At 39.8% G+C, this 24,405-nt stretch overlaps 1 long non-coding RNA gene across 2 annotated transcripts in view; it reads left to right on the top strand.

The window, feature by feature from the left end:
• Window positions 1–24,405, top strand: part of LOC135276059 (uncharacterized) — a 109,365-nt gene that overhangs the window by 59,279 nt on the left and 25,681 nt on the right. The window contains exon 3 of one of the 2 annotated variants that reach the window (XR_010343617.1): window positions 7,504–7,778. The exons of the other annotated variant lie outside the window; for it this stretch is intronic. This is a non-coding gene — a long non-coding RNA (uncharacterized LOC135276059). Of the gene's footprint in view, window positions 1–7,503; window positions 7,779–24,405 lie in introns of those variants that run through there. 2 annotated transcript variants of the gene reach the window in all.

The raw sequence follows: 24,405 nt of genomic DNA, 5'->3' as shown, positions 1-24,405 counted from the left end.
CATTCCTGGGCTTATGGAAGCTCACCCCAGTCTCTGCCTTCATCTTCACATGTGTTTTTATGTGAGTGTCTATGTTCAAATGTGTCCTTTTTATAAGGACACCAGTCTTATTGAATTAGAGCCTACCCAATGACTTCATCATAACTTAGCAAATTATATCTGCAATAACCTTATTTCCAAATCAGGTCACATTCTGAGGTACTAGGGATTAAGGTTTCAACATATGAATGTAGGAGGCAATTCAACCCATATCATGAGCTGTGTATCCTTGTGCTATTATGGAAAATAGTAATAAACCTCCACTGTTAGCTCAAAGAGATGCTGGAGTAGTTAAATAATCTAGGTAAACTGGAAAAGGCTGTGCATTGGTTTCAATGCTGAAATCTCCCTTCTCCTACCCTGAGCAACACAGCATGTGAGGTGTGAGGTGTGATGTCCCACAAGCCAGGTGCTCAGATGCTGTGCCTACGTGAGGGTGTGGGCTGAATGGGAGTCTCAGTGGCATTTTGCAAGGGGATTTTTTTGTCTGGTGTTTCTGTGCTGCGTGGGATGGAGCGCATTTATGTTATTTTCACTTCCTACATTAGCAATGGCAGGTGCACAGTTAGGGAGAACTTCATCCCTCCCTGTCTGCTTCAGGGGTTTGTGTGTGGTCAAGTGGGACTAAAGAAAAGCAGCATGCTCAACATGGGGGTACAAGGCAGCAAAGAATTCCATCCAGGCTACTTCTCTCATCCTGTCCAGCTGGGGCAGGTCACGAGAAGGGGGTAGTCATTTCAGAGGTCCTAAGGCAGGGGTCTCAGAGTCCAGGAGACAAAGATGACTGCTGAAATTTATTACCTGCAGCTAATTCTCTCCTTTTTCAGCTCACTCTCAATGGACGGTTGATCCATTGCCCCCAGAACTCTAGAAGCAGATGAACACAGCAACAATGTGTCTCTGACTGCTAGGGGCAAGATGCCTTGGGAAGCCCTCTCAGAGGGACCTGAGGTCACAGGAAATGTCTAGTTTCCCAGGAAAGGGAGACAGACATTTTTTACTCGTTTTACCAAGGCCAAGTTGATTCTGAACCAGTGCCTGCTGATTGCCTGAATGGAGGTCAGGACTGTGTCGAAAATCTGGACACATTTCCCTTTAAGCATTTGCACGTTCCATGTTTGAAAGCCAAATCTGAGTCCAGGGACAAAATCTGCTTTAGTGAGGGCATCTGGGTGTCCTGGGATGAGATTGTGCAAAACAGCCCATCAGAATTCCAGGCCCTGGAATCTTCCACAAATCCTCCCTCCGGTTTTACTGGGATAAAATGAAGATGAGATGACTGAAACCAAAGCTCCTAGGAGAGGAGAAATCTCAAGGGATAGTCTATCAGCTGACATTCTCTGGGGCTGCTATCTCAAAGCCTAAAGCAGAAAAATGGAAAAAGTCTGCTCTCTGATAAGAAGAAAATCACCAGTTTGGATTGCATAATATGCACTGGATTCACCCTCTATCCATCTGGTCTAGATGGGCATCTTCCTGCAGCTTTGTCCTGTCTCTTTCACATCCTTCCCCTCCTCATGCCTGTTCTCTTCTCCTCTACAATTATGTTGTTGACTCTATGTGTGTCATAGAAAAAAATTAAATTTCAGGTTTAGGAGCTGGGGTTCTCAAACTGTGCTCTGAGGTCAGCCTACATCAGAATTGCTCTGAGGATAGGGAAATATATCAAAAGTCATTGTTCCAAGCTCTGTCAAAAGCCCATAGAAAAAGAAATTTTTGGAGGTGGCATCTATTTAGGTTCTTGGTATCAAAGTGCGCTCCAAGAATCAGCAACACCAGCCGTACCTGGAAGCTTGTTAGAAACGCAGGCATTCTAGACCCACTGAGTCACTGACTGCATTTTAGCAAGATCTCCCCTTCCCACCCCTGGTGAATCACAGAGACATTTATGCATGTTAATGCTCTAGGGTCTATTAATTGATCTGACCCTCCAGACCCAGAGCTGAGTTTCCTACCCAGCCCTTTGGTCTTAATAGCAAGACAATGATTCAAGAGACCTTTTGACCAGCTGCCCTTGATTTCCATTCTATTTCATCTGGATTAAAATAGCAAAGAAACTACAAAAAAATCTTGTTGGGATCCTGAATTGTCAGTATCATATCTTCCCTGCGCCCACCCTAAAACTATCTTTAGACTTCACAAACACCATTTATTAGAGTACCCATGGAATCTTTGTGTAGAATAAGAGACCCAGCTTTATCCATTCACATTTGGTCTAGCACTTCTTTTCCAACATGGCCAATATTATTTCTTGATGCCTCACACTGACCTTCCAGTGAAGCGCTTATATGTGTATAAAATATCTATGATGTGATATAAAGAAATTAATGGTTACTTCCAGGGAGAGAAAGAAGGTGCTTTGAAAAATGGGTGGGTGAGATGTCTTCCTGTATTTCTATTTGTAACCATTAAGGTATGAACCTTTACCAAGAAAAAATAAATTTAAAGTAGAAATCGAATTGAAAATGATCCCATCTCTTAATTATCCTACTCAGCGACATTTGCCAGCTCTCATTCCTGCTGCATGGTTGTGAATGTTTTTGTTGGTAAACCAACCATGTTGTCCATCCCCTGGCTCTGGATGCTGAGCCAAACATTTGTGTATCGATTAACAGATGCATCGTTGGAGGTGAAAGGAAAAGAAATTTGAGGATGGAGAAAAAGGAAAAAAAAAATAGCATCTATGGTAACACAATGATTTAACATACAAAAAGATAGAAGCTTAGGGGAAATTGGAAATGGTGTGATAGGCTTCTCTACTTGCCCCCTTCTAGCGTTGTTTATTTTCTTCCAAAAATCATGACATGCTACTAACAGAAGCTGATGTGTCTAGGGTCACCTGAAGCTCATCTTCCTTGAATGGCTTCCCAAATGTTGCCCCAAATCACTGTTAGACATTCTGGGATCTACAGAAATGACAGTAAGACCTCCAGTTACCATTTTGCACGAATGTTGAATGATGTGGGATATAGGACAGGAAAAGGGTAAAAATAAAGTTACTTTCTGGACCTTCTTGGAAGAGGTCCCAAGCTCATGACTTCATTTTGAAATGGCAGGAAAAACAAAACACATTGAAATAGAGTTTCAGTAGCAGCCCCAACTTAGACGAATGCACAGAGAACTGCTGAAGTGTTCAAAATACTGCCAACTGGCACTTACATATGCAAATGAGTTACAAATGTGAGGGTCCAAATTTTGGGTTATGTGTGCCAGGACAGAGGGGACAGAGAGAGCATGTGTCTATTTTCAGACTGCACCTTTTTTAGAAGCTTATTTCCACATTGTCAGCTTCTCTGAAACCTTTATCTCACATTTTGAATGATAAACATATTTTTAATTCTCTAACCTGATAGACATTTCAAAGAGACTATTCTGTGTATCTGGAGGTGGTATCTTGGTTTAAAGAACCACAATGTTGAACAACATGTCTCTCATCAATAGCATCACTCTTTTTTTTTTTTTTTTAAGATCATCAAGGTCTGATCTGCTGGCAAAATGCTTTTGCTGAAAAATAAAAATGTCAGTAGGACCCAGGGTTTAATGAAGATGCACTAAAAAAGATGCACTACATTTTTATTCTCCTCCAAGAAATCTATTATAGTGTTTCAAAAGTGAGATGTCATCCTCAAAATGTCTTTTCCTCTTGGCTTCATGTACAGGAGTTAAGCCAGAGCTAACTCACAAAGCGCTTCCTTGATTTCTTCACTCCCAACTTGCTGCTGCTTGTATTCCTGATCTAGTCACACACTGGGCCTGGCTCTGCCCTGGGAAGGAGAGAGCATCGACCCTCCTACCGGGTGGGCACTCACCCCAGTGACCAAGGTCCTTCTCAACTGCTGGGTCTCCTTGTGGTTCTCTGCTCAGCTTCCTCTGTACCTATCTTGCTCTTCCAGGTCTCCTGGCTCTCGCTTATTTACAAAGCACTAAGTTTTGCATCCACTCTTATTGCCTGACATTTGTATCCTGGTTCTTATATGTACACCTGGCCTCTGACCTGCCCATTGCTTTAAGTATCACGCTTCACTGGTGCCTTGTCTGGCCTGCTGACTCCTTGGTGACTCAATGCCCTCTCAAAGCTCTATTATGCCAAGTTCTTGCATCAGAAAAATTGTTTCTGTTTCCCCTGGCTGCATCCAATTGGTGGGCATGCATAACCTCTGATTCAGTTTAATCCAATCCAGAGTTATTAAAAAAGCAGATTTATCCAAAGCAGTGCATTTTGCTGGTTACTATACTGAAACCACAAACACGACAGAGACAAATAAAGAGCAACAAAATCCTCAAATAAACAGACCTCTAATAAAGAAAAAATTACAAATAACTAATATGTGCCATCATACTTGAGCCATGAATAAAAAAGCCCTTCATTTGGGGAAAGGGAAGAGAGAAACTGCAATGTTCATCTTCTGCAAGTCTCCAAAGCAGAGTGCCCATGAGAGGGAAATGAATTCCAGGCTCTTGTTCTTGCCAGAAATGCAACCTGTCTTCTCAACTTGAAGTCCCAGCCTTCTCTTACCAAGAACTGTGCAGGGGCTGGGATTTTACCCTACTTATAATATGCTAGACTGTTATCATTTCATGGATATCAGTAGAGAAAACAAAACTCCAGGGTCAGAGACAAAGGACTTTATTATTCACCACAAAAACTATAACTAAGTCAACTCATCCCATGCAGGCAGTGCAAGTGCCCATCATGGTTGCCTGCATATGCAGTAGGTTGCAGCATAAAAGAAGAACACTGAGCTTAAGGGACTCACCATTTGTATAGCATGCAGAAGCAAACCTGCTTTGTGGAGAAAGACATTACCTCATCCTTCAAGGTTACTCACTCTGAGAAACAGAGGGGTATCTTGATCAGAAGTGATTGGGGCTTTGTTTTCCTGGCATACTCAGCAAGAATGTGCAGGACTTTCAGGGCCCATGGTGGACTGCCTCTCCCACCTCTCCCAGCTCTACTCTACAGAGGCCCTACATGCACCTGTGTCTGGCCATGGCTCATGGTCATACTGTTTCTCCTCTGTGCAATGCTCTATGCCAAATCTCCACTCAAGGAGTGTGATTGTTCTTCAAGGATCTCTGCAGAGATCTCTTTCCCCTATGAACCTTTTTCTAAGTCCCCTTCTTCCTTTGAGAGGATGCTACTCCTACACCTGAGAATGTGCATAGCATTTGCCATGTTCTTTCTTTCCGGAACACTAACTGCATACATGTCTGATTCTCTTCCAGAGAGGAAGGCCCCCGTCCAGCCCTATGCCATGTACAAGATCATGCACATAGTAGACAAACAAAACTTACCATGAAAGAGACACATGGGTGGAAAAAATATTGAAACCTAAAGAAAAAAATTATAAATATATATTAAAATTAACCATTTATCTTTCCAATTTTGCTTTCTAAATACCATTCCCTAATAAAAAGAACAAGGACTGTAAAAATTTAATTTTTTTAAAAAAAAGAAGAACCAGGACTCCTTGGAGAAGTGGTTGATTCAAAGGTCAAAGCAGGGAAAATACAAGATAAGCCTAGAACATCTTGTGGTGCCACAACAGAGGGGCTCAGAAAGAATGGGGGCACATGGAAAGGAATCAGGAGGTGGCTTGCAGGAGTTTGCAATGGCCAATGCTGGAACAATTTCAGCAACAAAATAAATAACAATAATACTATTTTACTAGCATGAGGATGCCCAGTGAATAAAAGAAATATTCATGAGTCCATACTGATATAAATAAATGATAGAATAAATAAATAAAAGGAAAAAAGGGATAACTCTTACAAGATAATTCAAATTAATACATGTAGAAAATATGATGAAAATAGAAAACCCCTATCAGAATACCACGGTAATTATCATTGCAGGCAAGATTCACCCATGAATGTTTATACTAGCAGGCAAAAGTTTAAAGAGAAACAATTTTTGGCATAGTCTCAAAGTATCTTCCCCAAAACAAAAGGGATAGTGATTATTTACAGTGGCAAGACCTAGCAGACATCACCAAACCCAAGTGATCAATGATAACGTTACTGACACTGTGAAAGGCACGTCCTTCCTGTGGCTTTTGTTCCCAAAATATGTGACCTAAATCTATTCATGAGAAAAAATCAGACAAACAAACCGAGGGACATTCTACCAAAAAAACCTCACCAGTTCTCCTGAGAAATGTCAAGGTTGCAAATGACAAAAAAGACAGAGGAACTGTCACAGATCAAAGAAAACTAAAAAGACGCAATGGTTGAACACAATGGGATTTTGTGTACATCTTCCGTTCCAAGGGGGCTGCATTTACTGAGCTCTAGCCCGAAGTGGTCAAGCAGGAATGTGAGCCTAGTGTAGCCAGACCTTCCATTTTTTTCAGAGAAGTTAGAAATCCATTTTTTAGATGTTTCATTGAATACTGGGGGGAAAAAGACATGGGTGAAAAAAACTGGTGAAATTCTAGTGAAGTCTATAGTGAGTGTTGTACCGATACAAATGTCTTAGTCTTGGTAATTGTGTGTGATTTTGTAAGATGTTAGCATTAAGGGTGGCTGGGGGAAGGGCATATGGGAAGTCTCTGCAACATATTTGCAACTGCTCTGTAAGTCTAAAATTATTTCAAAATATTAAAAAAAAAAAGTTTTAGAAAAAACAATCTAGTGAGAATTTAAGGATAATATTGCTAAACACGTTGTATATATTGACTCCCTAATTTACACAATAACTATGATGAAGGTTATTGGGTACCTCCATTGTACCCATTTTATAACTGATCAAACTGAGGCACAGAGAGGTTAAGTAACTTGTCCAAATTACCCAATTAATAAGGAGGGAGGCCCAGATTGAATCCAGGTGTTCTGACTCCAGAACCTGTGTTCCGAGCCATGTTGCCTTATTGGACAAGGGCACTGTGGTTCTTAGGAATAGTATTTTTGTTTTTCCTTAGTGCTCCAAGCTCCAGAGTAGAAGTTACTGATAACTGGAAAGCTACTATGTCCCAAACACATATATAATCTCCACAATCATTTCAGGAGGTCTGTCTTCTTATTCTGATTTTACAGGTGAAGAAACTAAGGCCCAGAGAAGTGTACCAGATGCTATTTTTATTTTATTTATTTATTTTTGAGGCAGGGTCTCACCCTGTCACCCAGGCTAGAGTGCAGTAGCATGATCACAGTTCACTGCAACTTTGAGTTCCTGGGCTCAAATCCTCATGCCTCAGCCTCCCAAGCAGCTAGGACTACAGGCACATGCCACCATGCCCAACTAATCTTTAAATATTTTGTAGAGATGGAGTCTCACCATGTTGCCCAGGCTGGTCTCAAACTCCTGGCCTCAAGAGATCTGTCAGCCTTAGCTTCCAAAGTACTGGGATTACAAGAGTCACCCACCCTGCCTGGCCCAGATACTGGTTTTGATAATATGGTCTTTGTTTTTCTACTTTCCTCCCAAACCTCAAGTTTACAAAGTCTGAAAATTTAATTTTCCAGAGTCCCGGCTCAGTGGGTCCCTGGTTGGATTACACCCAGGAGATCCCTTATATGGGATTAGAAGACAGAAGTTGTTGCCCTGTGGCTGCAGCTGAGCCGTAGCACAGACTGCGGGCTGCAGATGGAAAGTTCTGCCTGTGGCTTCCAGGAGGTTTCCAAAGAATGATCCCTTGGCTGAGACCAATGGAGTCAGCTTCCCTACAATTCTTGTATTTCCAGACATCTTGATATTTACTTTCCCAGACTCTATTTCTGCTTCAAACCTGATAGGTATTTCCCAACTAAGGATGTTAAATTCCCTTGGCCTAAGAGTGTCACCATGACCAAAATTCACCTGTCAGGTTGGACACCTTCAGTTATTCCAGCCTGAACTGAGCTGAATTTTGCTACCCACCTCCCTGACCCTTTTAGACATTGTGATTCTCCTGGTCCCCAGCAAGGACAGAATTAGAAGCATATCATTCCATAGCTTCTCCCAATTCCCTTTTTCTACTGCTGCTGTTCCAATGCACATCATCCTCAAAGCCAAGTTGATGAAGACAGGCAGCCAAGTTTAAGTTCAATGCTCACATGAAGGAACTTTGTAAACTTTACACATTGCAAAGTGCTAGTAAAAATTAATTCTTTTCTTTGATTGCATGAACCACGTCTAATTTTGTCCCTAGAAAGAGCTGGCTCATAACATGAAATTTAAAAGGAAATATTTATTTAGTAATTTATGTTAGAAAAATATCCAACACAAGCTCAATGCATTAATAGGTGTGGACCTCCAGTGATTCTATTTAAGCAATACTAATGTTGCAGATTTCGGTTTACCCTGCCACATTTGATATAAGCAGCCATTTCTGGCAAACACTACTGATATTCAGTTAATATAAACAGTAGCCAGGTTTTCTCTTCAACAGGAAGAGTTTTAGATTGAGTTAATTGACTGAGGGAACTGGGTACAATGCAATGTGAAAAATAATAAGAAGACGAGGAGGAAGCAGAGTTGAAAAAAAGAGCAACTTCACAAATAGGAAATCATATCTACTGTCCCAGGCCATTGCAGAGCCATAATGTCCAGAGGGAAAGAGACAGATGGGACACAGAAAGATGGAAGGGTGTACATCTTCCATCTTGGGGTGAGGGGGTGCTGCATTCATTGAGCTCTAGCCAGAAGTGGCCAAACAGCAATGTGGGCCTAGTGAAGCCAGACCTTCTAATTTTCTCAGACAATTTAGTTGAAAATCCATTTTTAAGTGCTTTGTTAAAAACATTTACACCTACATGTGAGTATATATGCATATATATACACACATATACATTTATATATATTTAATTATCACATATATAAATTATATATCACATTTATATAAACATATATCACACATATAAACACGTGTATATATATACACATATATATATAAATTTATATCACTCATTTAAAATGTTAGCAACTAAACTTTATTTTATTAATAAATTTGATAAACTTTATTAAAACAAATAAAATAGGGCCTGCAACACAAAATACATCTGTAATCTCTAACTTCATGAATTTCTTAAGGTATGAGACACATTTATTTAAAGAAGATAGAATAAAAGGACCATTAGGAGACAGGAAACTGTGGATGAAAAGAATCATCCTTTCTTAAACAAACATTTGCTAAGCATTGTATTAGACTCAAGGCATGCATTATTTCATTTAAAGGAAGAATATTAGTGAGAGTTGGGGTGGAAAGCAAATAAAAGAAGGAGGAAAGAAAAAAAAGTGAAATGTCCTGACAGAGTTCTAGAATGTTGCATTCATCACTCCAAGGGTCAGCCTACAAGAGAAGCAGAGGCCTGACTGAGGAAGCAAGATTTCTAGGGCAGGAAAAGCAGCAGTCTTCTAATGAAAACTTGGCTAGTGTGTTTATTAATTTATTTCCTTCACATGTTTACTTTTATTTTTAGAATAACTGATATACTTGGAAGCCGAATATATCATCCCTCAGGGAATTAAAGTCTGCAGCTTCCTGTCTTCAAGGCTCTGATTAAATTTAAACGGGCTTCGTTGTCATGTCTTGTCTGTATATCTGAGACCTGGAGTCCTGGCCCCTTAGTCTCTCTCCCCATTGCTGCTGCCCTGCAGGGCTCCTTCAGAATGCAACAGGGAAGGGGGGCTTGGTAAAAACAGCCCAGGGCCACTGGTGGGGTCAGGTCCATGGAGGGAGTAGGACATATGCCGGCCATCCTAGCCTCTCCATGGCAACCCCACTGTGGAGAAATGGATGGGTCCCCCAGCCCACTCTCCACCCCTAGCGCCTCCCATCTGATTTCATCCTTAATGCTGGGGAGTGCATCCGTTTCCTAAGATGGCTATAACAAAGTACCAAATACTAGTGGCTTCAACAATAAAATGTTTTATTGTATCAGAGTTCTGGAGGCTAGAGCCTGAGATGAAGGGTTTGGCAGGGTTGGTTCCTCCTGAGGGCTTACAGGGAATTGGTTCGATGTCTCTTCCCCTAGTTACTGGTGCTTTTCTGCCAGTCACTGGCCTTCCTGGGCTTGTAGAGTAATCACTCCAGCCTCTGCCTTCTTCTTCACATGGCTTTCTCCCTCTGAGCATGTCTCTGTGTCCAGATTTCCCTTTTTTATAAAGATGCCACTCATAATGGGATTGGGACCGACCCTCCCAAATGACCTTAACTTAACTAATTACACCTACAGTGATCTTATTTCCATATTGGGCCTCATTCTAAGGTACTGGGACTTCAACCTATGAATTTCGGGGGACTCATTCAATCCGTAACAGAGAAGAAGTCACTTCTAGATGCTAGAGACGAAATAGAAGTTGCGACCCTGAGTAGAGTGAGTAGGGTTGAGTCCACCGCAGTTCTGAATTGTTCCAGGAGAAAAATACCAATAGGTGGGAGTGAGAAACAATCAGAAGCGCCCCGGAGCTCCTCCACAGTCCAGGGGCGTCTGGAGAGCCTTCCCGAACTGAGCACTGTCTGACTGCGCAGCCGCAGGGCTGTCTCTGGTGCTGAAATGCTCTGGCCTCCCTTGCCCAGCCCACCTTCACCTAAAAAGGCACCATAGCAACCGTTCCTGCACCCAGAACAAACTCGTCAAGGGGCCGAATGCTGCTTTTCTCAGAGCTGATATGGCAATTCCTCTACCCCACGTGGTTGTCAGCTGGGAGGAGGCATCGCCAACAACCTGCTTCGTGTTTATTTTGGCCAGCTCTGTAACACATCTCTTACATCTATCTGTTTGTCTTAAAGGAATGGATAGGCTCTTCCACATCAAGCCACAAAAAAAAAAAAAAAAAAAAAAAAAAAATCGTCTCTAGTCATTACATATTTATTTTTAGCTCTTTTGAAGTGAACTCTCTTCTCCATCAGATGCCCCTAACTAGTCAGAAACTGGGTCCCTGCCTGCACTCTGTGAACTCTTTCCCGAGCGCTCCTTTGGTTGCTTCCGAGCAGAGCTGAGGGAGGCGCCTCGGCAGTAAGACAAACAGACCTGGGTGGGCTCCAAGCCCTCTGGCAGCGCTCTCCCAGCCTCTTCTACTTTCTGAGCTATCATAAACTCTTCCAAAATCATCCCAGCCTGCTGTCATAACACAGACCCAGCTCGCTACTCACTCAAAAGTACAGCATCTAGACATGCTTCGTGCAGCCCAGAGGATTCGTGGCAGCCAGGAGAACCACATGGGATATTCCTACATTTCACTTCTGACTTTGGGCCAGAAAGTGCCTATGTTAATATTTCAATTACTACATGCAGTTACGCTACTACATACACATCTAGAGCTATGCCCAGGGCAGAGAGTGTTTGACCTATAAATCTAGTTCATAGGTTCTCATTGCCATTTCTAAACCAGACTCATAATTTTGAATTTGAGAGCATTCAATAGGAAACAGGGCCAAAGTTTATCTTTCAGATCATACCTAGAACTTTAGTAATACAAATTGATAATGCCAACAAGATGTAAACTGTTTGTATTCATTTTTTAAGATTGTTGAAACAAAGTACCATATACTGGGTGACTTAAAACAACAGAAATCTAGTCTCTCACAGATCTAGAGACTGAAAGTCCAGAATCAAGATGATGGCAGGGCCATGCTTACTCTAATGCCTATGGTGGGGAAGGCTTCCTTGCCTCTCCTCACTTCTGGTGGTGGCTGTAGGCCCTCAGTGTTCCTTGGCTAGAAGATGCACTGCCCAATCTCTGCCTTTGCTGTCACATGGCATTCCCTTCTCTCTGTCTCTGGGTCCAAATTTCCCTCTTATAAGGACACCAGTTATATTGAACTAGGGCACACCCTAATGGCCTATCTTAACTGAATTACATTTACAAGGACCCTATTTCCAAATAAGATTATATTTATAGGTACTAAGGGTTAAGACTTAATACATCCACTGTGGGGAGACACAATTCAACCCATAACACTGTTTGGCAGTAAGATGATGATCAAGTACTTCCAAAAACACACATTTAACTACTGACAATAGGCATGAAAACTAAAAACATGCCTGGATGACCCCAGTGGCTTCCTGTTATCTACATAATGTAGACATACCAGGGTCTATGCATTCTCATCTAGATGTAGCCGGTGTGAAATCTTATCATTTTTATGAGCAACTATTAGGCTTTTCTACTTCTGAGACTCATTCCTTGGAAGGATTTTTTTCACACACCAACATCTTTTGAGATCTCATTCAAATAGTATTTCTTAGCTCATGCCTGTAACCCTAGTACTTTGGGAGGCTGAGGTAGGTGGATTGTCTGAGCTCAGTGGATTGCCTGGGCTCAGGAGTTTGAGATCGGCCTGGACAGCCAACATGGTGAAACCCTGTCTCTACTAAAAATACAAAAAAAAAAAAAAAAAAGTTAGCCAGATATGGTGGTGCATGTCTGTAGTCATAACTGCTCAGGAGACTGAGGCACAAAAATCCCTTGGACCCAGGAGGTGGAGGTTGCAGTGAGTCAAGAGCATGTCACTGCACTCTAGCCTGGATGACAGAGAAAGACCCTGTCTCAAAAAATAAAATAAAATAAAATAAAAAGAAAGAAAGAAAGAATATTTCAGCTTAAGCAGTTTGATTGTCTTTATGTATGCTGAACCTCAGTTATTCAGATATTACTCTTAACTGCCTAGAGCACAACTCAAATTAAGAGTGGGGAATGGGCTCACGCCTATAATCCCAGCACTTTGGGAGGCCGAGGCGGGTGGATCACGAGGTCAAGAGATCGAGACCATCATGGTCAACATGGTGAAACCCTGTCTCTACTAAAAATACAAAAATTAGCTGGGCATGGTGGTGCGCGCCTGTAATCCCAGCTACTCAGGAGGCTGAGGCAGGAGAATTGCTTGAACCCAGGAGGCGGAGGTTGCGGTGAGCCGAGATCGTGCCATTGCACTCCAGTCTGGGTAACAACAGCGAAACTCCGCCTAAAAAAAAAAAAAAAAAAAAAGAGTGGGGAATGATCATTTGGTAAAAACCACTCTAGGTATAAAAAGCCTCTGTTTTTATCAGCTGTTCTAATAAGTTGAGCAATTGCTTTTCTATATCTCAACAAAAATGAAAGAATTGCATTTAAAAAGGTCATGGTGATGTTGGAACAAATGGATATCCATATGCAAAAAAAGTGAACCTCAAACTACAACCTTTACATCTTATACAGAAATTAACTCAAAATAGATAATAGATCTAAATGTAAAACACAAAATTATAAACATTTTAGGAGAAAACATAAAAGAAAATTTTTGTGGCATTGGGTTCAGCAAAATGTTCTTAGATACAACACTAAAATCACAATCTATGGAAGAGGAAATTGAGAAATTGGATTTCCACAAAATAAAAACCATTTGCTCTGCAAAGGATAATGCATAGAGAACAAGGAGAGAGGTTTTAGACTGAGAGAAAATATTTGCAAATCATATGTCCAACAAAGGACTTATATCCAGAACATATAAAGAGCACTTAACAATAAATAAACAAACCACCCTATTTTTTAAATGGGCAAATAATTTTAAGAGACAGTTCACCAAAGAAGATACATTGTTGGCAAATAAGCACTTAAAAACATATTCAACATCATTAGTCCTTGGGGAAATGCAAATTCAAACCACAATGAAATATGCCATCACACTATCAGAATGGCTAAAATTTTGTGTACCACCAACACCAAGTGATGCTGAAGATGATCTGTCATATATTGGTGGTGAAAATACAAAATGGGGGCCGGGTGCAGTGGCTCATGCTTGTAATCCCAGCACTTTGGGAGGCAGAGGTGGGTGGATCACTTGAGGTCAGGAGTTCGAGACCAGCCTGGCCAACATGGTAAAACCCTGTCTCTACTAAAAATACAAAAATTAGCTGGGCATGGTGGTGTATGCCTGTAGTCCCAGCTACTTGGGAGGTTGAGGTGGGAGAATTGCTTGATCCTGGAAGGCAGAAGTTGCAGTGAGCTGAGATCATGCCACTGCACTTCAGCCTGGGCAACAAAGCATGAATCTGTCTCAAAAAAAGAAAAAAAAAGGAAGAAAGAAAGAAAGAAAGAAAATGTAAAATGGCATAGAGACTCTGGAAAACAACAGTTCTTTAAAACGTTAACACATACATACATTTACCATGTGACCCAGCAAGCATACTCCTGGGTGTTTTTCTATAGAAATGTGAAACTTCACATAAAAACCTACACAAGTAGCAACTCTATTTATAATTACCCAAACTAGAAATAACCCAGATGTCCTTCAGTGGAGAATGATAAACAAAGTGTTGTATTTCCCTGTAATGGAATACTACTCAGTAGTAAAAATAAATGACTTCTTGATATACACTATTTGTGTGAATCTCAAAGGCATCATGCTAAATGACAGGACTCAGTCTCCAAAAGTTACGTACTGTGTGATTCCATTGAAATGACATCCTGTAAAAGACAAAACCGTAGTGACAGAGAACAGATCTGATAGTGTCAGGATTTAAGGGGTGGGGGAGGGTGTGACTTCAAAGGGATGGCACAAAGGCTATTTTTTGCAGTGATGGAACTATTCAGAGTCCTGACAGTGGCAGTGGTTACTCAACTCTACACACATCTTAAAATTTATAGAATTATATAAACCCAAAAAGTCAATTTTGTGTATGCTATTTTAACAAGTAAAATTTTAGGGACCTGCACTGAGCAGCTAGAGGTTTGACTTTCCTGGTGGTTGTTGACAGCTGATAGGTTAAATGAGAACAGGGATACTACAGCCATTCTGGGCTGCAAAGTAAAAAAATAAGCAGCCCAACACATCTCCACAACCCTGTGATCATCCCTGGATTCCAGCACAGCAAAGACATGCTGCATGCTAATTCAGTAGTAATGGTAGCTACATTATGTCAGCATGGAATTTTTATTTTCTAAAAAATAAATGTATGTGTGTGTTTCAGGATTTCATTGATTCACTTATGTGCCTTTAGAGCTAGAATTTCCATAGGACAATTTGTGACAATAGATCCTTAGGCCAAGATGTCAAGGTACTGACTCAGTGTGATTAATATCACGAATCTGGGAAAAAGGAAGCCATACACCAAAGAAAGCTCTAGGTCAGAGGCAAGAGACTCTGGTCACCCGAATTGGCTGCCTGGACTTAGGGGTGAAGGACACAAAAGGCCACAAGAAAAAGTGTCCAAATGTTAGTACATGAAACCAGAGGATGTGCAGCCATGGCCAGGGGCAGTCCTGGAGCAACTCTTTCCTCCTCCCCTGAGCCACTTGGTTTGCTCTCACCAGACTGAGAATGGAATATATTTTTTTTCCTTTTGAGACAGTTTTGCTCTTGTTGCCCAGGTTGGAGTGCAATGGTGTGATCTTGGCTCACCACAACCTCCCGCCTCCCAGGTTCAAGCAATTCTCCTGCCTTAGTCTCTCGAGTAGCTGGGATTACACGCATGCACCACCCAGCTGATTTTGTATTTTTAGTAGAGACAGGGTTTCTCCATGTTAGTCAGGCTGATCTCAAACTCCCAATCTCAGGTGATCCACCCACCTCAACCTTCCAAAGTGCTGGGATTACAGCCATGAGCCACCGTGCCTGGCCGGATTTTTTTTTTTTTTAATAATTGGTAGTCTCCTCCAGACTGGCCTGGAGGGACACAGTGAATTTTTTTTAGCCAATTTCTATGCCAAATGATTAATATGAATATTTTTAACTCAGAATAGGAGACACTTCATTTCTTGACAAAATTACTTATAAGGAATAGCTCAGTTACTAAGAAAGCCAGATAATTGACATGTTTCTGTCTCTGCCTTGTCATTTCTATAATGGCAGGATAATGAAGTATTATTTAGCTTAACACAATCACTTGAGTTTTCTATGGTCTTGGAAGGAATAGACACAGCTAGGAACCTTTTTAAAGTAGAATCAGTTTCTTATACAAGATTATATAAATAAAAAGTGGAATTAATTTAAATGGCAAGTGACCCATTATATGTCTTCATTATGTGCTAGGACTGGTGGTTCCATGGAAATAAGTCAACCAAGAACATTTTGTTATTATAGACACTGAGAGAATTTAGAGTAGATCTGTATAAAATAACCTTTTAAATACGATTAGGGTTAAAGTGCATTATGAAGTTTTATATATTTCATAAGACAGTAAAACTCAGTTAAATGGGATTAAAAAATAAAAGTAAATAACATTTAATGGGACAAGAATAGTAAGTCAGAGAGGACTTTTCATTGACTCAAATGAGGTCTCTGTTTCAACTCCACCATCTGGCATTTTACGTTTGTCTCTCTGAAACATAATTTCTAAAGAAATGGACTGATTTTTAACTGAATTCAATACCCTACCTAAGGAAGAGTAATGAGATACGGCTTCAATCCCTTTTGCAGCTCAGTTCTTTTCTTGCAACAGCTGATAAAATCCTGTAAAACAATCTTATAAAGAAATTATACCAATTTGTTTTGCAAATAACTGCTTAATATTAACATTAACAACAATATTAATATGTGTATGAAATATTATGTGTATGACTATGGCTTATTTGCAGATTATGTTTACTACTGTATCTGTGAACTGTGAATCTCACTTGGAGTAAGTACATTCTGTATTTTAGCAGCCCTTTCCACATGATTAGGGACAAATGTGTTGAAACAAACAAAGAAATAACAGCTTTAAAACTTGCCAGAGAATTGGTGGAATATAGATTGCAGCTATGGGACAGGAGTCTCAAAGGCTTAGTGATTTCTCCGTAACTAGATGATTCTTTATAACTAATGGTTGGGATAACCAGTGAAAATTAAAACAGAAAAGGTGAGTTGTACATATTGGAAAATCAGAGTTTCAAGAAGATAAATAAATGAATGAGACTACTAGTGATTAATTTATATCAACAACAGTGAAGCAATTCATAATAAAACATTTCAGGCTCTTTAACCAAGTTATCAAATAAAATCATCATCCAAGAGGTCCATTAGTTAGGATGGAGCCTTCATGTAGTCCAGTGGGATTGTTGAGTGGAAGTGTAACTTGTGTCCTCTGTAGAGATAGAAAATAGTTACGCTTTTCAGGTCCAGGGTCATAGCAAAGGAAAGAAATAGTCATCAATATGCCCTCAAAATAAATATAAATTCCAGGAAGTGTAAGCTACAAATTTTGAGGCATGAAATTGCAAAGGAAAAGTTACCGCAAGGGAAGAAAGGTGTTGATTGTTCGAGACTATAAAGTGTGGTGCTGTCATGTTAATTAGGGGTTTCCACTAAATTTTCTGGGCTATTTTGAAAATGTGCGAATGTGGCATGGTATACCAGTTTGATCTTTTAAACTGAATCCTAGAATTAGAATAGTAAGCCCAGTGAACATAATGCATCTGAATTTAATAAAACACCCAACAGTAAAGTGTTTTCCTAAAATGGGATTTGAAGAATTGGATTGAATTGGGTGGGATGGAGGCCAGCCACAGAAGTGGAACTTTGGCCAGCGGTCCACAGGCAGTGGGGAATGTGACCACCAACTGTGAGGAAGTGGGAACAGCAGAATAGGGTGAAGGCCTATTTACACCCAAATATTCATGAGTGGTTTCAAAAGGTTCTGAAAGTATACATATGTAAAATAATTACCCCTAGAATGCAAAATGGGAACAGAAAAGCTGTTAGTTCCTTAGGGATGGCAACAAATTTATACATTCCTTCTGGACAGGGCTATGGAAAAGATGCAAATTCTATATTTTAGCTTAATCTATCTTTAGCCACATCACCCCAGTTCTGTGTTCTTTGAGTGCTTCCAATAGCCTATCTTATTATTTACACTTTGAACCATGCCGGTTTACATTTAATATTATTACCTCAAATGTATTGAGTGCTTTCATATACAGGGCATTTAAAACTTATTTAATACTTATTATAGCACTATGGACTAGGAATTATTATACCTAAATGTTAAGTTGAGGAACAGGGCTTCAGGACACGAACCGTCCATGATCCCAAAACAGGTACTATCCAAACCCCAGCGGTCAGCCTCCAGAGCCAAGACCCGTACCCAAAACTTTCCCTCATTTTATTATCTCATTATTCTATGTATCTAATTTTTTTTAACATTTAGATAGTAGTACAATTTTTATCTATCTTGTCCCTGTCCTCTTTTATGCAGGACAAGCCGTAGATATTTCTAAAGAATCTAGCATTGACAAGGAGCCCTCAGGCAGAATGAGGAATATATTCTCTTATTAAATGAATGTGAGGGATCTGCCTGCTCTTGAAACCACAGTTCTGGGGTAGGGGGAGGAAGCAGGCTCAAAGAAGCATCTAATGCTTTCTTAAGCACTGTTGGACTCATTTGTGAAAGGCAAATACCTTCCAGGGATATTGGAAATCCTGTGGGCCTGAAGGGCCGAAAGAGCCAAAGAGGGGATATGGGCTTAAAAGAGCCTTTGGAATAAAGCTCCTCTCTTCAATAAAACCAACATGACATAAATTGGTTCTTTGGATCAAACTTCAAAATGGAGTATTCAGCAATGTCTCTGATCTTTGTAACATGTTTGAGTTTTCAGCTGTCACTCCCTGTTCAACTGCTGAGGTCTCCAAATGTGATTGGATTTTTGCCAGAAAATAATTGTGCAGGTCCATTCATAGCTTCTTTCTGAGTGAGCTCTGTATTCACAGGCAAGGCATGTTGTTTCTAAATAAAGGCTCCATCTTGTTAGCCTATGGTTGTTGGTTTTAGGGGGTTCTTTTTCCTAAGCAAAAAAAGAACTTCAAGAGTTCTACTTCCTAGAAAAAAAAGATCCTCACTCCTGACTATCCAGGATTCTGTGCCCATGTTGTCTAGTTGAGATCATGAGGGGAGCTGAAAACTCCCAGATGAGGCTATTATCTATAATAACATTGAGTACCTTATTGACTTTGAATTCCTTTTGGAGCCAGCCCTAATAAACTTTCTAAAGATAGGCTTGCCTATATTCTTGGAGTTAAAGAACATGTTATTTTACCTAATCTAAGCAAGAATCTCATACAAGCCAAAATGGCAATATGCTCTCCAAATGGTTTACTGACCTCAGCAACTTTGAGATTAGCCACATGTTCCAAGAACCAAATAAATACTGAGTAGAGAATATAAAGTAAACTGATTAGAGGGATAGTGGAAATTCCCTCCACACCCCAAATTATTTCTTTTACAAGTCAACTCCAGAATGTATGAATAAAGGCTTATTTCTTCAAAGAAGAAGAATTTTCTAAGTGCAGTTATCCCCAGGAGGGATTAAAAGGTTTTCAATTGTTATTAATAACTTAATGTGAATGAATTATGGGCAATGGAGAAAGTTGGGCATAGGAAAGAAAAAGAGAAAAGATCCTAATGGATTTCCCAGGCAGTTATGGCAGGGTAGATTATAAGTCCTTGGAAGATGTATTTAAGTGGTGTTTAAGATGGGAGATGGTAAAAGGTACCACTAAAGGAAAAGCACCAGTAAAATAGGCAATTTGCCTGTTGCACAATTTTAGGTCACTCTTCAAACAAGTCCATTGGTGTCATTCACTTAACTATCAGGAAACCTGTATAAGTCTACAATTTCAGCGATGACAACTGCAGAACTTGAAAGTGACCAAAGAAGTCAGGCTATATTTGCTAATTAATTGGCAGATACTTGGGTGCCCTGCAATACCACAAATTCTAAATGTGAGTCACAGAGGCTCCGAAGTCAAATCTTGACTGCCTTGCAATTGCCCATGCAGTGCCAGGCTGGAGTTTCTCCACTAAGCAAGGGAGTTGAATGGGAACAGAGCACACCAACATTTGGCCAAGTTAGAATCATGTATACTTTATGATCTTATCCACCTCATAGAAAACTTCCTGAATTTCTAAGGACAGATAGAAGAATTACTGGTAATATCTTCCCTTCCTCACAAATCCATTGTTAATCTCCAATTCTATTTTCTTTGATATAGAGTTCCTAGGTCAAGGATAATGAATGCAATTAAGGAAATAATCCAAGTTCTGAATATTCAGAAGAAAAAAAAAAGAGCTGAAGAGTCATTTGTTGATTATATATTTTCTATTTCAATCTTTCTCACATCTCCTCCTCTTTGCTCACTCCCTGCCGCTTTAGTGTGGTTATCAAAAGCAGAGTTTGCAGAATTCAAGCCCAGCCAAAGCAAACAGACCAAAAATTTGGGAAATGATTTATCTTAATCCAAGGGTGGTAATCCAATTTATTTGACTCAAATGCTTTAAATTTCATCAGCTAAACCAACAGAATTAGAGTTTGTCAAAATGATATTTAGTGAAAGCAGTCCCTGCAGTGTTGGCCACTTGTGAACAGAATGATTTTCATCTTCAAAACACACGTGTTGTTCTACCTTTTCATGCTTGTGGCTAGCAAGCAAGGCTGGTAATAAAGAGGTTGAAGCCAACTGGGAGAGTTGTTTTTCACTGTGATGTTCTGTGTCCCCAGCCCCAACCAGTTGCCTCATAAATATAGTCACTGACGAAAAGGGAGTGAGGGATGGTGGGTGAATTGATGCACGTCTATCTTCAGAAGTGGAAAACTCCTGGGCCAGGGTGCAATGCACTTTCCACAAAGATAGTATAATATTTAAATGGAAGAGGAGATTGCTTGGTCCTTGTCCCTGTTATTAAGTAATACTGAATCTATTAAATAGCTTACTTCTCATCCACAATACATTTGAGATTGTGTCCTAGATCTTAGGGGATGGTTCTTCGGTTTGTACTTGTGTAAAACTACTTTCATGGCTTTGAAAAGTAACAACATAAATAAAGTAGCATCAAATAGGGCAAAAGAGCTCTAATTTAGGAATCCATTGGCCTGAGTTCTGATACAGCTCTGCTCCTAATTATAGATAGCTTCCATGATTAAGCCCCCTTACCTCTCAGAGCCCATGTATCAAATAAAGAGATTCCTGAAGTCCTCATAACAACACCTCTGGGTTACTTTAAGCAACTTCTTTATGTTCAATACATACCACTAAATTTCTATTACTATCATGTTTAAGAAGTCATTCCCAATTTTATTCAAATTAATTTCTATGGTAGTCAAAAATACAGAATTAAGCATTCTCTAGCCCAAAATGGCATGGCCAATGGTGCCAGAGCAGTGGTGAATTAATTTGGCTTGATTATTTGCCTCCTATTCTTCTACATCTTGGCCCATTGACCAAACCCATCTACTTCCTGTTTTACTCAATAAAGTTTTATTGGAACACAGCCATGCTCATTCTTTATGGATTGTCTGTGGCTGCATTCCCATAACAACAGCAGAGTTAAGTAGTTGCGACAGAGACTGTATGGCCGCAAAGCCAAAAATATTTACCATCTGGTTCTTTGCAGAAAAAGTTGGCTGGCCCTGTTCTACACTTTTAAATCTATGTTCACTGTCTTTCCATTGCAATATATGCTGCTCCTCTTATTTTTCCTTAGACTTTTGGGACCTCATCTAACCAAAATCTTTGACCTCACCAATGTTCTCAACTCTTTCTAGCATTTTTATCCTGGTTATCCTTGTCTTCATGTTCATTATAGAGTCAAGCTTTATTTGTTCATACAATTCTTTTTTCAACTGAGACTCATTTGTCAATTCAATATCAAGCAATGTCCCTCCCTTTTAAACCTCTGAAACCATCTTGGAAAGTTGGCCCTCATGAAGGATTTTAATGACAATGACTGCTAGTTAACGCACCCTTATTCTGTGCTGCCTTGTTTTGAGTTCTTAGAGTATTTGTGATGATAGATTGAAAATTGTTCAGGGTCAGAGACTAGGTCCTTTGTTTGTTACATTACAATACAGACCAGCCTAGGATCCACAGTATTCACAATGTTCTATTACTTTTGCTTTCTGTTGTGAGCAATTCTCCATGAGTTCTCTTACTGGTCCCCAAACTTGGCCTATCCAAAAATAATTCCAGTTCTAAGCAAACACAGTCTTAACACATGTTTGAATGTGTTGCCTCAAAAATTTGGTAGACTTCTTTTACAGTTTACAGAATAATCATTGTACACAAGTCTATGAAAGAGTCTTGTTCTCAGTTGACAAATAAGGAAATTTTAAAACTTGTGGTCTTTACTAGGAAATTTGGTAACCTCTATTTTATCAGATGTCATTTGGTCATAAAGCATGACTTACAGCAGCTTTCAATTTGATAAAAGAAGGCAACCAAAATTGGCTTAAAACATTGCATAAGAATACAAATGTAGTTGGAAACATACTCTACCATTGCATCATTTGTTAGTCTGACTGTCTTGATGCCAAAGATATACATAGTAGTCCCCCCTTATCTGCAGAGGATAGGTTCCAAGACCCCCCAGTAAATGCCTGAAACTAAAGATAGTACCAAATCTTATATATACTATGTTTTTTCTATCTGATAGTTGAGACAGCTACTAAGTGGTTAACAGAGAGCATATGCAGAATGGATCTGCTAGACAAAGAGATGATTCACATCCCAGGCAGCATGGAGTGAGATAGCTCAGGATTTCATCATGTACAATTTAAAACCTATGAACTGTTTATTTCTGGAATTTTCTATTTGATATATTCAGATTGTGTTTGACTGTGGGTAATTGAAACCATGGAAAGCAAAACCACAGATAAGAAAGGAATACGTGAAAAGAAACAACTTGCTTTTTCTCCAGCATGGTTGAATTTGGTCCTTATGAAATTAGCTTTGGAGCTGTAGACACACTTGGAGTTTTACAAATACTCATGAAAATACATAGACACATACAAATACCACTGACTCTACCGCTGGAGTTGTATTTCAATCATGGAGATGTTCTTCAAAGGCACCTACTTTTTTTCACCTAGTGACAGAAAGGCATGCTGTTGTTGATGGCAGAAGAAATTATCTTTGGGAACAGCACTGATGTATATGAAGATTGATTCTATAACTTTGGCCACTGTGACCCAAGGAGCTAAACAGATGATGTGACCAGATTGACTCCCAAGATTAATAATCAAAGAAGTGTTATTTTGATGCCTGATGTTTTGGGCATTCTCTCACAAAAGTTCTTTTTTCTTTTTTTCTTTTCTTTTTTTTTTTTCTTTTTTGAGACAGAGTCTAGCTCTGTCACCTAAGCTGAAATACAGTGGCACAATCTCGGCTCACTGTAACCTCTCCACCTCCTGGGCTCAAGCAATTCTCTTGCCTCAGCCCCCCAAGTAGCTAGGACTACAAGTGTGTGCTGTCATGCCCAGCTAATTTTTGTATTTTAAGTAGAGATGGGGTTTTATCATGTTGGCCAGTCTGGTCTTGAACTCCTGAGTTCAAGTGATCTGACCTTGGCCTCCCAAAGTGCTGAGACTACAGGCATGAGCCCCCACACCTGACCACAAAAGTTCTTAAAAGAAGAAGTGTAACAGTCACTCCACAGTAGACATAATAAAATTCATTACAAACATCTGAGTGGGGAAAAAGGGGTAAGTAGAGATTTTAAAAAGGAAAGCATAGGGTCTGCTGATGCTGTAGAAATATCACAGGTTCTATTATTTGTGAGATATTTTTGCTGTATCTTATCCAACAAAGGAGTTACTGTATAAGTTTGAGATATAAGAAATTCGAGAAGATATTCAATCCCAATGCCAATCTCTCCTCTACAGGGACAAGGTGGAGAGTGAGGTAACTCATCTTTATGTGAGCACCCAGAGACAGCATAGGAAATTTGTTTATTGAAAGTTGTTAGATTTTTCTTTCTCCTTTGTCCAAGTTCTACCATTTATAACTCCACAAAAAAAAATCTCTCAATGTTTATGAGTCGGTTTTAGTGAACCTCTGACTTTATGCAGAGGATAGTCATTCATGACACATTGTTTCTGCTTCTACTCTGAGCCAGGAACTGTGCCAGGTGCTGAGGATATGAAGAAGAATATAGCATAATGCTGATTTCCAAGAGTTCATCACTAATTACAGAGAAAGCAAACATCTAATTGCAATCAATGGAAGTGCATGCAAAGTGCTATGGGGGTATAGAAAGTAGAAAAGATTTTCTGGAAGATGTCTCAGAGAAGCTGCACCTTGAAAGATAATTAGGAATTTACTCTTTAGAGAATGCAGTGAAAAGCATTTCTGGACATAAGGAACAGCATGTGCAAGGGCATGGAGACCTAGAAGAGTACAACACAATCAAGGAAAGGTCAGCAGATGGCTTGAGCTGAGGTATGTGATTAGGAAGACTGAAAGCTAGGACCAACCTCAAATAAACTGGAATGAATCAGAAAAATAAAACTCTCTGTGCTTCTCCAAAGACGTTTTAATTTTGTTCACCAGACAATAGCAGTCCTTAAGCAGGGATGTGCCTTGAACAACTTTACATTTTAGAAAACATTTTTAGGATAAGCATAGAATATAACTAGAAAGTAGAAAATCTAGAGAATGGGTCCAATGAGAAGATAGACTAGTACAGATGCAGATTGATAGACTAGTTTGGTGGTGG

This window comes from Aotus nancymaae, unplaced genomic scaffold (assembly GCF_030222135.1).
Source record: "Aotus nancymaae isolate 86718 unplaced genomic scaffold, 86718_ANA_hifiasm-v0.15.2.pri h1tg000020l, whole genome shotgun sequence".
NCBI lineage: Eukaryota > Metazoa > Chordata > Mammalia > Primates > Aotidae > Aotus > Aotus nancymaae.
The sequence above is the reverse complement of the archived record's forward strand: the minus strand, read 5'-3'. Positions and strand labels throughout refer to the sequence as shown.